Source organism: Mustela erminea, chromosome 9 (assembly GCF_009829155.1).
Source record: "Mustela erminea isolate mMusErm1 chromosome 9, mMusErm1.Pri, whole genome shotgun sequence".
Classification (NCBI taxonomy): Eukaryota; Metazoa; Chordata; class Mammalia; order Carnivora; family Mustelidae; genus Mustela; species Mustela erminea.
In genome coordinates, this window is record NC_045622.1 from 67854778 (window position 1) to 67867082 (window position 12305).

General features: G+C 48.5%; 1 protein-coding gene across 10 annotated transcripts in view; it reads left to right on the top strand.

The window, feature by feature from the left end:
- Positions 1–12305, top strand: part of ARNTL (aryl hydrocarbon receptor nuclear translocator like) — a 105824-nt gene that overhangs the window by 19388 nt on the left and 74131 nt on the right. For 9 of the 10 annotated variants that reach the window (XM_032356643.1, XM_032356634.1, XM_032356641.1 and 6 more), the window contains exon 2: positions 12052–12124. The gene's annotated coding sequence lies outside the window, so the exon portion shown is untranslated. Of the gene's footprint in view, positions 1–10307; positions 10439–12051; positions 12125–12305 lie in introns of all 10 variants that reach the window. The other variant, XM_032356632.1, reaches the window with a different exon arrangement.

Genomic DNA, 12305 nt, shown 5'->3' on the forward strand with positions numbered 1-12305 from the left:
AAAGAAAAAACTAAATCCTCCGCGTGGCCCACAAGGCTGCCCCGTGCCCCTCTGACCTCATCTCCCACCCCAGGGCCTGGTATGTAACCAAGCAAGCTGAGTCGTGCCGAGCTCACTGTGGAGCATGTGGGTGGCCACCCCTGCCCCCAAGTTACGCAGTCCACAACTCATGTGGCCGGATGCACGATCTTGGCTGCCCCTCTCTTGTTCCACTCTGGCCACATTGGAGACCTTGCTGTTCTGCAAACCTGCCAGGCCTGTTTCGGGCTCAGGCCCTTTCCTCTGATGGCTCCCTCCACCCTGAATGCTCTTCCTCCAGATGATTGGTGTGGCGTGATCACTCACTTCCTTCAGTTCTTTTCTCAAATGTCACCCTGTTTAATGTTGTACGATTCAGCCCACTGCCTTTCAGATGTTTTCCCGTTTCCCCTTTGATTTATTTTCCCCCTCGGCTCTTACCATCATCTAACATAGTCTACATTTTACTTACTTATTTGGTTTCTTGTCTCTTTGCTCAACAGAAGGTAAGCTGCAAGCTGAGAGAGAGGAGACTAGCCTTTAGTTCACTCGCTGCTGTCTCCTCAGAGCCTCAGACAGTGCCTGGCAGCGAGCAGGGGCTGGCTAATGAATGTGTGACTAAATTTGCACTAAAGCAAGTGAAGGGTCTGGCATATTGGCTTAGCACGTAGGAAACACCGAGTGAGTCCCCTCTGCAGTTGTTTTCATGGTTGGTGTTGACCATCCTTAGGGGATGAGACCAACCGTCCTCAGGCCAGATTGCATCATGGCCTCCTCCGCTCTTCAGTGCCCTTCCCTCTGTGGCATTAGTGGGACTTGTCTCACTCTTCTCCCTGTATGAGCCCAGAGTCCTGTGGGGTGAAGGCGGGCTTGTTGGGATTTGTGTGCTAAGGACCCCACACCTGTGGGGCGGCGTGGAGTAGGCGCTCAGGAAGTGTCTGCTGCCGGCAGCCATGACAGGCGCAAGGGACTCAGCAAGCCCTTACGGGTGGTCGTGGCTCCAGCATCGCTGCCTCATATGTGCTTCCCCTCCCAAGGGGCACCAAGAGTTTGACAACGACTTAAGTGATGAAATCTCTAATAATATCTTTAGAACAAATCAGGGGGAGCAGAAGGCCTCCTGTGCCTAGTCCTTTGAATGATGGTGGCTGGGTGACTTGCTAGTTCCACACATGAGAGTCTGGCCCTTTGGCTGTTCCGGCCCCAAGGAGACAGTGTGATTTAATTTACACTCGTTCCCTGGGGACCATGTGAGCAGCACTGGTGAGTTTGGAGGAGGCAGGGGAGAAGCAGAGAGAGCTTGCACTGGCTCCAAGGGAGCCTGGGGTTGGGAGAGTACGGCTTTTGGAGTGTAGCCCTGGCCAGTCCGGGGACAATAGTGGGTGCCTTGGGAGGCGTGAGCTGGTAGGCGATTTGGGCCTTGTGAGGGAGGACCGTAAATGCTGGGGCAATGAGTTTGACCTCTTGTACTTGGCAGGAAGAGTCCAGATTAGGGATTCTGATGGGATAGGTCTAAGAATCAAGGGGGTCAGGGAAAGTGGGGAAGAGCTTTGGAGTCATTGTCTCCTGTCTGGAGGGAGTTGTCTTGTGAGAGCCACAGGTGGCATACCAGTGCCAGAGGCCGTGCCATTAGGGACAAGCATTGGCACCCACAGGACAGCAGAGCTTTAGCTGAGACAACAAAGTGCTGGGACTGAGGAGTTAGAAGTGGGGCTTCAGCATGGACTGGGTGCAGGAGCGAGCTTTATCTCCTTGAGGGGAACTGTTGGTGTCCCCGGGTCACTGGGATTTTTCTGTCCTGCTCTGGGTGGTCTCATTAATTCATAAGCCACTGTTTCTCTGGAATCAGCCAGGTGCCTACAAGTTGTGCTGGGCCGACCAGCCCGACTCATCGTCAGTTTTGTACCAGCGTGCTCTTCAGCAGACCTTAAACCGAGAGACTGGCAAACTCAGGTTCAAGTGTGAGCACAGCCCGTAACTCTCTGCGGGGCCGTGGTCAAGATACCCATTCTCTTGGGGGTTTGCTTTCTTTATCTGCCAGTTTAGCACCATGCCAAATTCCTGGGTGGTAAGCTAGAGGCTCTTAAATCCCTCCTGCCTGGGGTCAGGATTAGCCCTGGAGGCCTGGGTGGGGCTGAGTCCTGGTGCCGCAGGGTGGAGAGGACTAGTCGTGACTTTGTCTTAGGGGTTTGAACATAGTTCTCTAATCCAGGGACTGATTCCTTCCGCAGACCTAGGGAGGGTTCTTTTCCCATCCCCTGCGCCTGCTTTGGGATGGAATTCCTGAAATGACCTTGGCTTTGTGGAGCCTTTCCCATTTCCTGTTCTGCTCTCCTAACCATGGTCCCTGCCCTATACCCAGGGGCCTCATTTGTCTGGCTGCGACCTTTCTCTTTGGCCTTGTTGTGTGAGATTTCCTCTCACCTCTCTCCTATCTTCCTTTGCATCTGACTTCAAAGTCTGAGTCTGATGTGCCCCCTGGGGGATCAGTATATATGCCTGCATGTTTGCACTCCCTTTACTCTCAAGATTATATCCTCAGCCTGCCCCATGTGGCTCCCTTGTTTTTTTATCACGCTCATTTAAGATGGCTGTGTAATATTCTATCAAGGGAATGCTTTTAATAAGCCGTGAGTTTATTATGGGGCGTTTAGGTTGCTTTTAATTTTTTTTCTTTCGGCTAATGCTGCATTAGCTGTCTTTGTGTATTCCAGAATCATTTTATTAGGTTGGCATTTATCTAGCCTAGTGGCAACGGCCCAAGATCAGATAGAGAATCGGAATTCCCTTTTTCAAGAAAAATGTTGTGAAGATATATTTGAATTTTACTTTCAATGCTAGGAATGTTTCTGTTGTGTTTTCCATGAACAAAGAAGCAGGGCAACAGTAACGTGGGATGAGACAGAAGAGAAAGGCTACATATTTACAATTAATACCTGACCTGTTTGTCCCTAAGTGTGGAGGTGAGCCAGTACATTGTCTTAAGGAGTAATTTGTCAGCTCAAATTGAGGAATTCTGTGTCTCTATAGCTTTGATGCTGTGATTAAAACAGTAGAATAAAATAAACAGTGATCCCTTCCTAATGATGTTTTCGAGAAATGCCCTAAAACAAGAAAAAGTAAATGGGATTTTCACAAACAGACAAACTAATAAACACGTCTCCTTAAGCCAGAGTGAGCCCGTCAGGAAGTGCTCTCAGCAGTGGAAGCAGGTGCAAGCTTGCCAGGAGGGTTTGGCTTTCTGTTGGTCATAAGGAAACGACCAGAATGAAACCGACAAATGAGCGTCACTAACGTGCTCTTTTTAGCCTGGAATCCGTGTGGCTTTGGGGTGGCGGGGAAGGCTTCCTGGGCCCTGATGATCTGTTGTTGCCATTTCAGTTGCTGGTTCATGAGTACGTAGACCGTTTCAACCTAATCCAGCAGATGTCAGCTGAGTCTTCCCAGCACACAAGGTTGCGGGGAATAAAAATTGGGGAAGAAGAAACCCTTATTTCGGAGGAGCTCATGAACTGGGAGTGGGAAGGATAAAAGAAGTCGAAACTGAGGATCCTTCACCGGCAGCTAAGGAGAGGGTCCAGGGCAGTCAGCCTCCCCCTGCTAGGGAAGGGGCGGAGTTCCACCTCCTCTGGAGGCTAGTGTGGGAAGGGGGAGGGAGGGTGGTAGATGGAGGGTCAGGGAAGGGGTGTGGAGGAGATGCTTTTGTCGGCACCTTAAAGGACTGGCTGGCATGGGGACTGGACGTTGCCAGCAAAGCTAAAAGGTGGATAAAGGGGATGGAAGTGGAAGGACATGGAGATATGTCTCGGGTTTGGCTGAAACTGTTGTTTTCGGGTCTGTATCAGATGCCAGGCATGGTTCTAAGCTCTTCCTATCTATTAACACATCTAATCTCTACAGTGACCCAAGGCAGGTACTATCATTGCCTCCATTTCACAGATGAAGAAATAGACATAAAGGAATTCTTTAGCTGCCCAAGACCATGCTGCCGTAGAGCGAAGATCAGACCCAGTTGATTTGGCTCTAGAATCTCTGCTTCTAACCCCAAAGCTGGCCTGCCTCTGACAGAGGGGGAGAGCAGACACTAGAACCAGAGGTTTGGAGTGCCAGTGATCGGGGGTACACAGGTGGAAGATTGCTCAGGGTGGAGATGAGAGGGATTGCAGGGGTGGGAGTGGGGGAGTTTGCTGAGAGCGAGAGGAGCCACAGGAAGAAAAGAGCTTCAAGGAGGGGGTTTGTCAACGGGGCCCAGCACAAAGGCCAGTAGCGCTCTAGGAGGTGAGATTTAAGAGCAAGTCTGAGGCAAGGAGAGAGCCGGGTGGGCCTTTGGAGAGGGCATCCGGCTGCAGACAGCGATGTGCTGTCCATTCTGGATGGTTCTGTGTGTTGAAGGTGGGGAAGTGGGCACAGGCATTGGGTATCGTTGTCTGTGTCCTCATGTCAGTAGAAAGAGGTGTGCATGACAGAGAGGGGCAGGTGAGAGCTGGCTCTGCTAATCTGGCAAACCTGCAGCCTAAACCTGGCTTTTCTGCAGCCTAATGGTATTTGAAAGCTCTTGGCAATGCAGAGGCCCAAGTGTGACTCCCTTATCTGAATGCTGTAGCAATCGCTGTTTTTTTTTTTCTGGAAAATTGGGCCCATGTGGGCCCTGTGTGTGGTTTATTTGAGTTCCATTTTTATAACCTTATTACCTTGTCCCCATGATGCAAGAGGCCTCTCTTTTCTCTGAGGTTTGCTGTGAAAATTGTTTCTTAAAAGGCACAAAGCGATCTCTCATCATTTGGGTGGTGTTCTTTCCATAGTCGCACTTCTCTGCAGATTCTGCACACACTTTTCATCACCCCTGACACCAGTTGTCATGTTTTTCTGATCGTTGGCAATTTACTGTGAACTTTTAGGCAACTCTTAAATCTCACTGCCTCGGTGTTTGTCACGATTTCTCCCAGAAGAGTTTGTGCATGTATATATCCATTCAACTCCTGCCAATGACCTTGCTAGGGCCTGACACCCAGTCCTGTCCTCTGGAGCTGATAAGGGTAGCAATCAGCATTTACGGAGACTGAGCTGTTACCCGGCCCTGTGCTAAGGGATGTATGTTCATGATCTCAATTATTCCCAGTCTCTATAAAGAAAGTAATATTACTTGCCTCACTTTACAGATGAAAAATGCATATTAAAGAGGTAGAACAGCTTGTCCTGGGACACACAGCTAATCAGTGGCAGAGCTGGGCCTCACCTGAGGCCTTTCTGAGCTTGGAGCCCAGGTACCTCATTCATACATTCGTGTATTTGTTCATTCAACATCAAGCGATTGTCTACAACATGGCAAAGCACTGTTGTAGACCCAGGGGATACAGCAAAGGGTGGGAAAAAAGCACAAAAATTTCCTGCCTTTGGCTCACATTCAAAATTGGGAGATGGAGAAAAAATAAATAAATAAAATGTACATTACCCAGTATGATGATAAAGACTATGGTGAGAGATAAGCGAAGAGTTTGGTTGTCTACGATGTGTTGGGAGAATTTTAGAGTAGTTAAAGAAAGTCTCATTGAGGAGAAGACCAAACTATTAGGTGACGTAGCAAACAGCCCCAAATCCCAGAGTATCAACTCAAGAAGACTTTATTTCTTCGTTTCCGGTAAAACTTTATTTACCTCGTACAGAAAGAGTCTGGTGTGGCTGCTCCTTCCTTGTGATTATTGAGAGACATCCTCCGCCCCTTGTATCTTATGTCTCTGCCTTCTTTGAGGCCCTTAGATTGCTTCCCATTCCGCTGGAGGATGAGTAAGAAGAGAGAGGGTCTTGTCAGGAAGTTTTTACGGGTCCATCTGGAAGAAGTCTGTGTCTCTCTCACCCATTAGTCAGAACTCAGTCCCGTGTTTGCTTCTACCTGCGGGGGAGGCTGATAGGAACTAGGGTCTAGCCATGTGCCCCCAAGAGAGAGGAAATGGGTTTTCGTGAACTTGTAGCAGAGCATATGTCATAGTGAACAAAGTGAAGAAGTGAGTTGTGTGTGTCACTGGGGAAAGGGCATCAGGGAGTGGGAACCGCAGGGTCAAGGTGGCCAGCGTGGCTGGAGTATGGGAAGGAGAGTGGCAGAAAGTGGGGGCAGGGATGTCATGAAGGTTGAACCATTGGAGTCATCGTCAAGACTTGGTTCAACTGGGAATGACCAGGCAGGCTGGGAATGTGGCAGGGTTTTGGAGAGAGGGCTGACATGGTTTGATTTACATTTTAAAAAGATCCCTCTGGCTGATGTGTTGAAATTGAGTGAGGGAAGAGAGGGTAGAGTCTGTTGGAGTTGCCCTCGTCAGTGACGAGTGTAACCAGCTCTCGAGGGGTGGTGGTGGGGTCAGGATTTGAGATCTGTCCTGGGGGGCTTGCTGTGGGCTTGGTGGTTTGTGGGTGTGGGTGACACAGAGAGAAGAGTCTGTCTTGTTCTGAGGTTTTGGCTTTTGCCTAATGATTGTTAGTCTCACTTTCTCCCCATTGAAATAAGAGGGGAAATTCTGGGGCGAGAAGAAATCGGAATGCCCTCTGGGCCCTGACCTATCTCACAGCTGGCTTTCCTCCTGCAGAGTACTTTCTTTAGCACAGCTGGGCAATTCATAGTCTTTTTGTTGTTGTTGTTGTTGTTGTTTAAGATTTGTTTATTTTAGAGAGAGAGTGCACACAAACACCGGGGAGGGACAGAGGGAGATAGGGAGAGAGAGTCTCCAGCAGACTCCTCGCTAGGCACGGAGCCCAAGGTGGAGCTCCATCCCACCACCCTGAGATCATGACCCAAGCCGAAACCAAGAGTTGGCTGCTTAACTGACCGAGCCGCCCAGGCACCTCAATCCACGTTCTGAGTTTTCAGACAGTGGAACAGTACCCGTGACTCCTCCCAGCACAGAGCATGGATGAGACTAGGTGAGCATTGGTCACGCATCACCATCTGGAGTCTTCTGGCCAAACCTTGGGAACCCCTTTGGACTGATGTGGAAGGGCCTGATGTTCTCTCTGGGTGGCTGAGAGATGCCTGTAGAAATGACTTCCAATCCCTGCTGTCTGTAATGTTAGAGCTCGTGTGTCTTTGGGAGTGGGAATGGAAACAGCTTCTCTGGGACTTCCTGGGCCATGATGACCAGCTGAGGCAGAAGCCAGAGGTGGAACTTTTTAATAGTCAGTGATCTCAGTGGGAGCATAAAGGGGAGAAAAGTCTGTCTTAAACAGAGTAGGGCGTGAGTCATGGCAACAAATGTTGTATGCCTTCTAGGTGCTGGCTAGGTCTTTTGTTTTCACCAGAGAGCAAAACAATACTGTTCCTGCCCTTGTGGCAGAGGTAGACCCATGTGGATAGACTGTAGAATGATTCGTTGGAAGACAGTATATTTACGCCTAAGTATTTCTTTTTAGCAATTGTGAATGGCATCGTATTTTTAATTTTGGTGTCCATGTGTTCATTGCTAGTATATAGAAATAAAACTGATTTTTAAAAATTTTCTTATCTTGTATCTGCATCCTTGCTAAACTCACTAATTAGTTCTAGGAATGTCTTTTGTGTATTCCTCAGGATTTTCTACATAGGCAGTCATATCGTCTGCAAATGGAGGAATTGTTTATTTCTTCTTTGCCCATCTGTGTGCTTTTTATTTCTCTTTGTTGTCCTTTGTGCTGACTAGGACCTCTAGGACCATCCTGAATAAGACTGGTAGGAGTAGACATCATTGTCTGTTCCTACTCTCGGGGGAAAGGCCGTCTTCCACCATCAAGGAGACTTAACTGTAGGGATTTTGGCAGATGTCTTTGCATTTTGCTGGTATGAGTGGGGGTGAAGTGGGGTTTTCTGTGGTGCTGGCTTGCAACAGAGTGGCTACTATCTAAAAGTTTTCTGTCTTGCTAGAGGGCACACACTTTGTGTGTGTGTTAGAGTGCATGTGTGCATTCTGCGTTTCTAGATTGCTGACTTTTTCAGTTCCAAGTCTGGGATGTCTGAGGCACACACACACACACACACACACACACACACACACACACACAGTAAAAAGAAAGAGAATGCAGGGACCTCACTATGGTGTCATTCATTCCTGAGGTCCTGAGATCACTAATGGGTCTGCCTTCTTCACTCTGCCTTTCCGACATTGCTTACGTTCGCATTAAATACACTGTCCAGGAGTTTCCATTGCACTCCATCTTCCTGGAAGCACCGGTGGTTGGGAGCAGCTAGAGAGTATATTGGGGCCAGTTTGTGGGGGGCCTTACGATCCCAGAGGTTGGATTCTGTAGGTGGTTGGAGGGCTGTAGAGCCATGGGTGGGTAGGGGAGTGGCAGAGAGACCGAGAGGCTGTCCCCTGGGTCCAGGTAGTAGATAATGGGGTCTCATGTTGTGACAACAGACATGGGACAGAAAGGAAGGAGAGGAAAGTCCACATGGGAACAAGGAAGTGCAAGGAGACTAGGTTGAGGGTGCGGTTTCTAGCTTGGGCAACCAGCTAAGACTGGGAAGGCCATGAGGCATTTGACTGCAGCAGAGTGGGCATATTCCAGGCATCTTAGAGCACAGCTGGGAAATGAGACTAAGGACGCTACCCTTCAGGGAGGGCTCCCTAGAGCTACAAGTCTGGCTGCTATGTAAAGATCCAAGCAAGGGGCATGTGCTCCGGGCAGAGGAAACAATGTGGGGAAAGGACACAGGTACGGGTAATGGCATGATGGACCTGTTGGGACCCCCGCTGGCTGACACGAAAGTGGGTCATTCTCGGCTCCATAACTGGGCGGGATGCTGTAGGAGTTCACAAAAGGAAGTTCTAGGAAGGGAGTTGGTGCCACTGGGGGTCCATCTGGCTGCTGTCTTCTGTTCTTTGTATGTTTGTCATCAGTCTTTGCCCCCGCGGACAGACCACCCTCCTCTCCCGACAGCCCCAGTTCAGCAACTGCGGTAAAGTGGCTGCCTCTGTATGCCAGGTCTGGACAAAGTCTCAGATGGGCTTAGGTTCGGGGTATGCTTATCCTATCACTCTTGCCAGGGCATGGAGGACTCTATGGGCTGCGTCACTGGCCTGCCCTTAGTGGGGCATTTGTGGTCTTTTTAAGAAGGTGGAAGAAAACGGTCTATGGAAGATAAAAAAAAAGAATATTTACCATGGCTTACTGTAAATATGTTTTGAAGAATTTATAGTACATCAGTGTAGGAACTCTTCAGAGAATTGTAAACAAGCAACTGGGTCAAATTTAGGTTTTATTAAAATCATTTCGGACACTGTGTCTGGGGCTGCAGTTGGAAATAAGTAAGTGACTAGAGGGGAGGAGAGAGGTTAGGAGGTTGTCACTGGGGCTTCAAGGAGAGCGGATGAGACCTGAGCTAAATAAAGTCCTTAGTTGGTTTCATTTGGACTTCACCTCCAGCCACAGCATCGGTAAAGAGGAGGACTGGGAGAAAGTCTAGAGACGATCGGGCTGTAGGGCTTGGTGACCAACTGGAGGACGAAGGAAGAAGAGGGGCTTGAGGAGGATCACCCCCCCAACACTGCCACCAAGGGGTTAATAACTGTTCTCCAGAAGGCTAGCTTTATCTCTGGAAACTAGTTATTAAGTGCTGGCAGAGTTGACATACCTTATTCGCTTCTTGAGAAATGTGAGTGTTGTTGACTTTTTGTGGTGCCTTAACTGGGAAAGAAAGCTGATTGATTGTATTCTTCTCCCTTTAAAAAGTTGCCCTTCTTTATGAACTCAGATGACAGGAGCTGCAGCTGTGACTGCCGGTTGAGCGATGGATGGCAGGAAGACCCTGGCCTGAAGACCCTTCCTCCCCCAAGCCTGCTCCTGGGCCTGCAGCTCTATGTTAGAAACATTCATTCCTTTGCCACTGTCCTTGCTAGGAAGGCCTTTCGGGATTTTGAGCAAAGTTATGACCCAGTCTGACTGATGTTATGACCATTTCCCTTCTCAACTGGGAATTGACTGTGGATGGAGGGAGGAGTGACACCAAGAGCCAAAGCGGGGAGACAGGTACACCCGTTGAGAGGCTCCTGCAATCATCTGTATTGGTAATGCTGGGAGGAGCGAGAAATAGTTCTGTTCTGGATATATTTTGAAATACAAACCCGTGTTGGTGAGGACTGGACTATGGCATAAGTGAAAGGAGATGAAAATGGTTCTAAGCATTTTGGCCTGGGCAACTGGAAGAATGCTGTCTTAACTGAGATGGGGAGGGCTTGGAGGAGCAGACCTGGGGGAAGGCCAGGCTTCTGCATTGGACATGTTAAGTTTGACACCCTGAACATGACTTACACAGAGCTCCTGTCTAGGTGACATCTTTCTGGAATCAGGCAGTTGGATATATCCTACTAGCCAGGAGTTGAGAGGAGAGGTCCGGGCTTGGAGAGAAATCTGAGCATCATCCTCAGCATACAAATGATACCTGAATCCCAGACACTAGGTGAGACCACTGAGGGCGGGGGTGGGTTGGGGTGACTGAAGATTTACAGAGAAGAGATGAGAACAAGGCTTGAGCCCTGGGCACTCTGACATTAAGAGGTGGGGAGATAAGGAAGAACCAGCAAAGGAAAAGAGTAGCTAGTGAGGTGGGTGGAAAACCAAGAGTGCTATCCTGGAAGCCAAGTGAAAAGGGTTATCAAACCAGAAGAAATGGTTTACTGGTATCCAAAGTCGTTAGACAAGGTCTAAGACTTGCTCATTGGCTCCAGCAACACGGAGGACAGGCCAGATGCTTGCATTTGGACCCCAGCTTAACCTTTCAAATAAGTCACAGTTTCCCCACTGAAGAAGAATACAGTTGTGCAAAACAGATCATTTAAGACTGATTAAAATAAATCCAAGAAAGAGGAGGACAGGGCTGTCTAGTAGAAAGGGATGGTACTTCTGACTCTTGTGGAGAGAGTTGAGGTCAGATTTATTCATGTCTTCATTCATCATTTAGTCATTCCACGAAAGCTTACTGGGTTTCAGAGACTTGTGGCAGGGAAGGGAGAAAGTGGAGTTAATTGTTTAATGGGTATAGTGTTTCAGTTTTGTGGGAAAGAGTTCTGGAGATGGACAGTGATGACGGTTACCCAACATGAATGTACTTAATCACTGAGCTGTACACCTGAAAGTGGTTACCGTTATCAAGTTTATGTCATGTGTATTTTACCCTCCCACCCCCAACACACACACAGTTGGGAGGAAAAAACCTAGTGGCCCCATCATGAACTTGGTCTGGGATATAATGTTGGAAATGGATGGCATTTCAATAGGAGATAATACAGACAGAAGGGAAGAAACACTTCCAGCTGGAGGGAAGGCAGAAGGGGAAGAGATCTGCTATCAGCTGTGTTTGTCTGGATTGTTGGGTCAGTAGTGGAGGCCGTGCGAGCCGAGGCTGTGGACTCAGGCTGGGCCCGTTGGTACAGGCCCGACAGGCTGCTTGTGGAGTCGAGCTTGCTTTCTTAGACTCTGGGAGCCTCAGAAGGCCCTCTGCCCAGGGGAGTGCCATTCCAAAGGTGTGCATTTAGAAGATTAATGTCACTAATCCTTCCTGTTAAACCATTATTGAAACCAATGGGATTAAGGCATGCATTTCTCTAGGGAAAATTGTGACCTAGCAGATTTTCAACACCCAGGTCCATGTTAATGTATTGAACAAGTTATTTTTTCACTCATTTTACAAATACTTCTTGAGGACGACCTACATGCCCACGGTGTTCTAGCCGGTGGTGTAAGAGAAGGAATAAATGTAATAGGTCCCCTCTCTTGAAAAGCCTATACTCTAGAGACCCCCATTCCTAAATAAGAAATTATGCTTCCATATATCATGTGTTACCATGAATGTCTCACCTGAGTTCCATGGGAACTGAGAGTGGGAGGTGCCTGGCCTTCTGGGGGAAAACATTGTCCAGTGGATTGGGAAGAGGAGCGTGATTTTCTAGGCCAAGTAACAGAAATGGGCTTCCTGAGAGGATGGTGAATCAAAACCTATTGGGGGTTATACATGCAAAGACAATGTATAAATATTCTCTCTTAAGGCTAAACTCTTATTTCTTTGGCTTTTAGGTGGTGCTGGCTGGAGTGCACACTTTTGGACCCAAACTTAAGTTTTCAAATGTGGACTCCTAGATCTTCACTGGTAAGTCTGCTCGATGCCTTCTTCCCGAATGATGCTATTGAGAATTGATATTTGGAAAAAAGAGCAAGGAAGTTATCATTGACACGGCTCCGAGAAGCCTGCAGTACGGGCAGAAAAGGAGAAGCGACATTTCACTGTTTCTGCGATAGATGTGGAGAGAGGGGCCAGAGAAGAGTTGTCC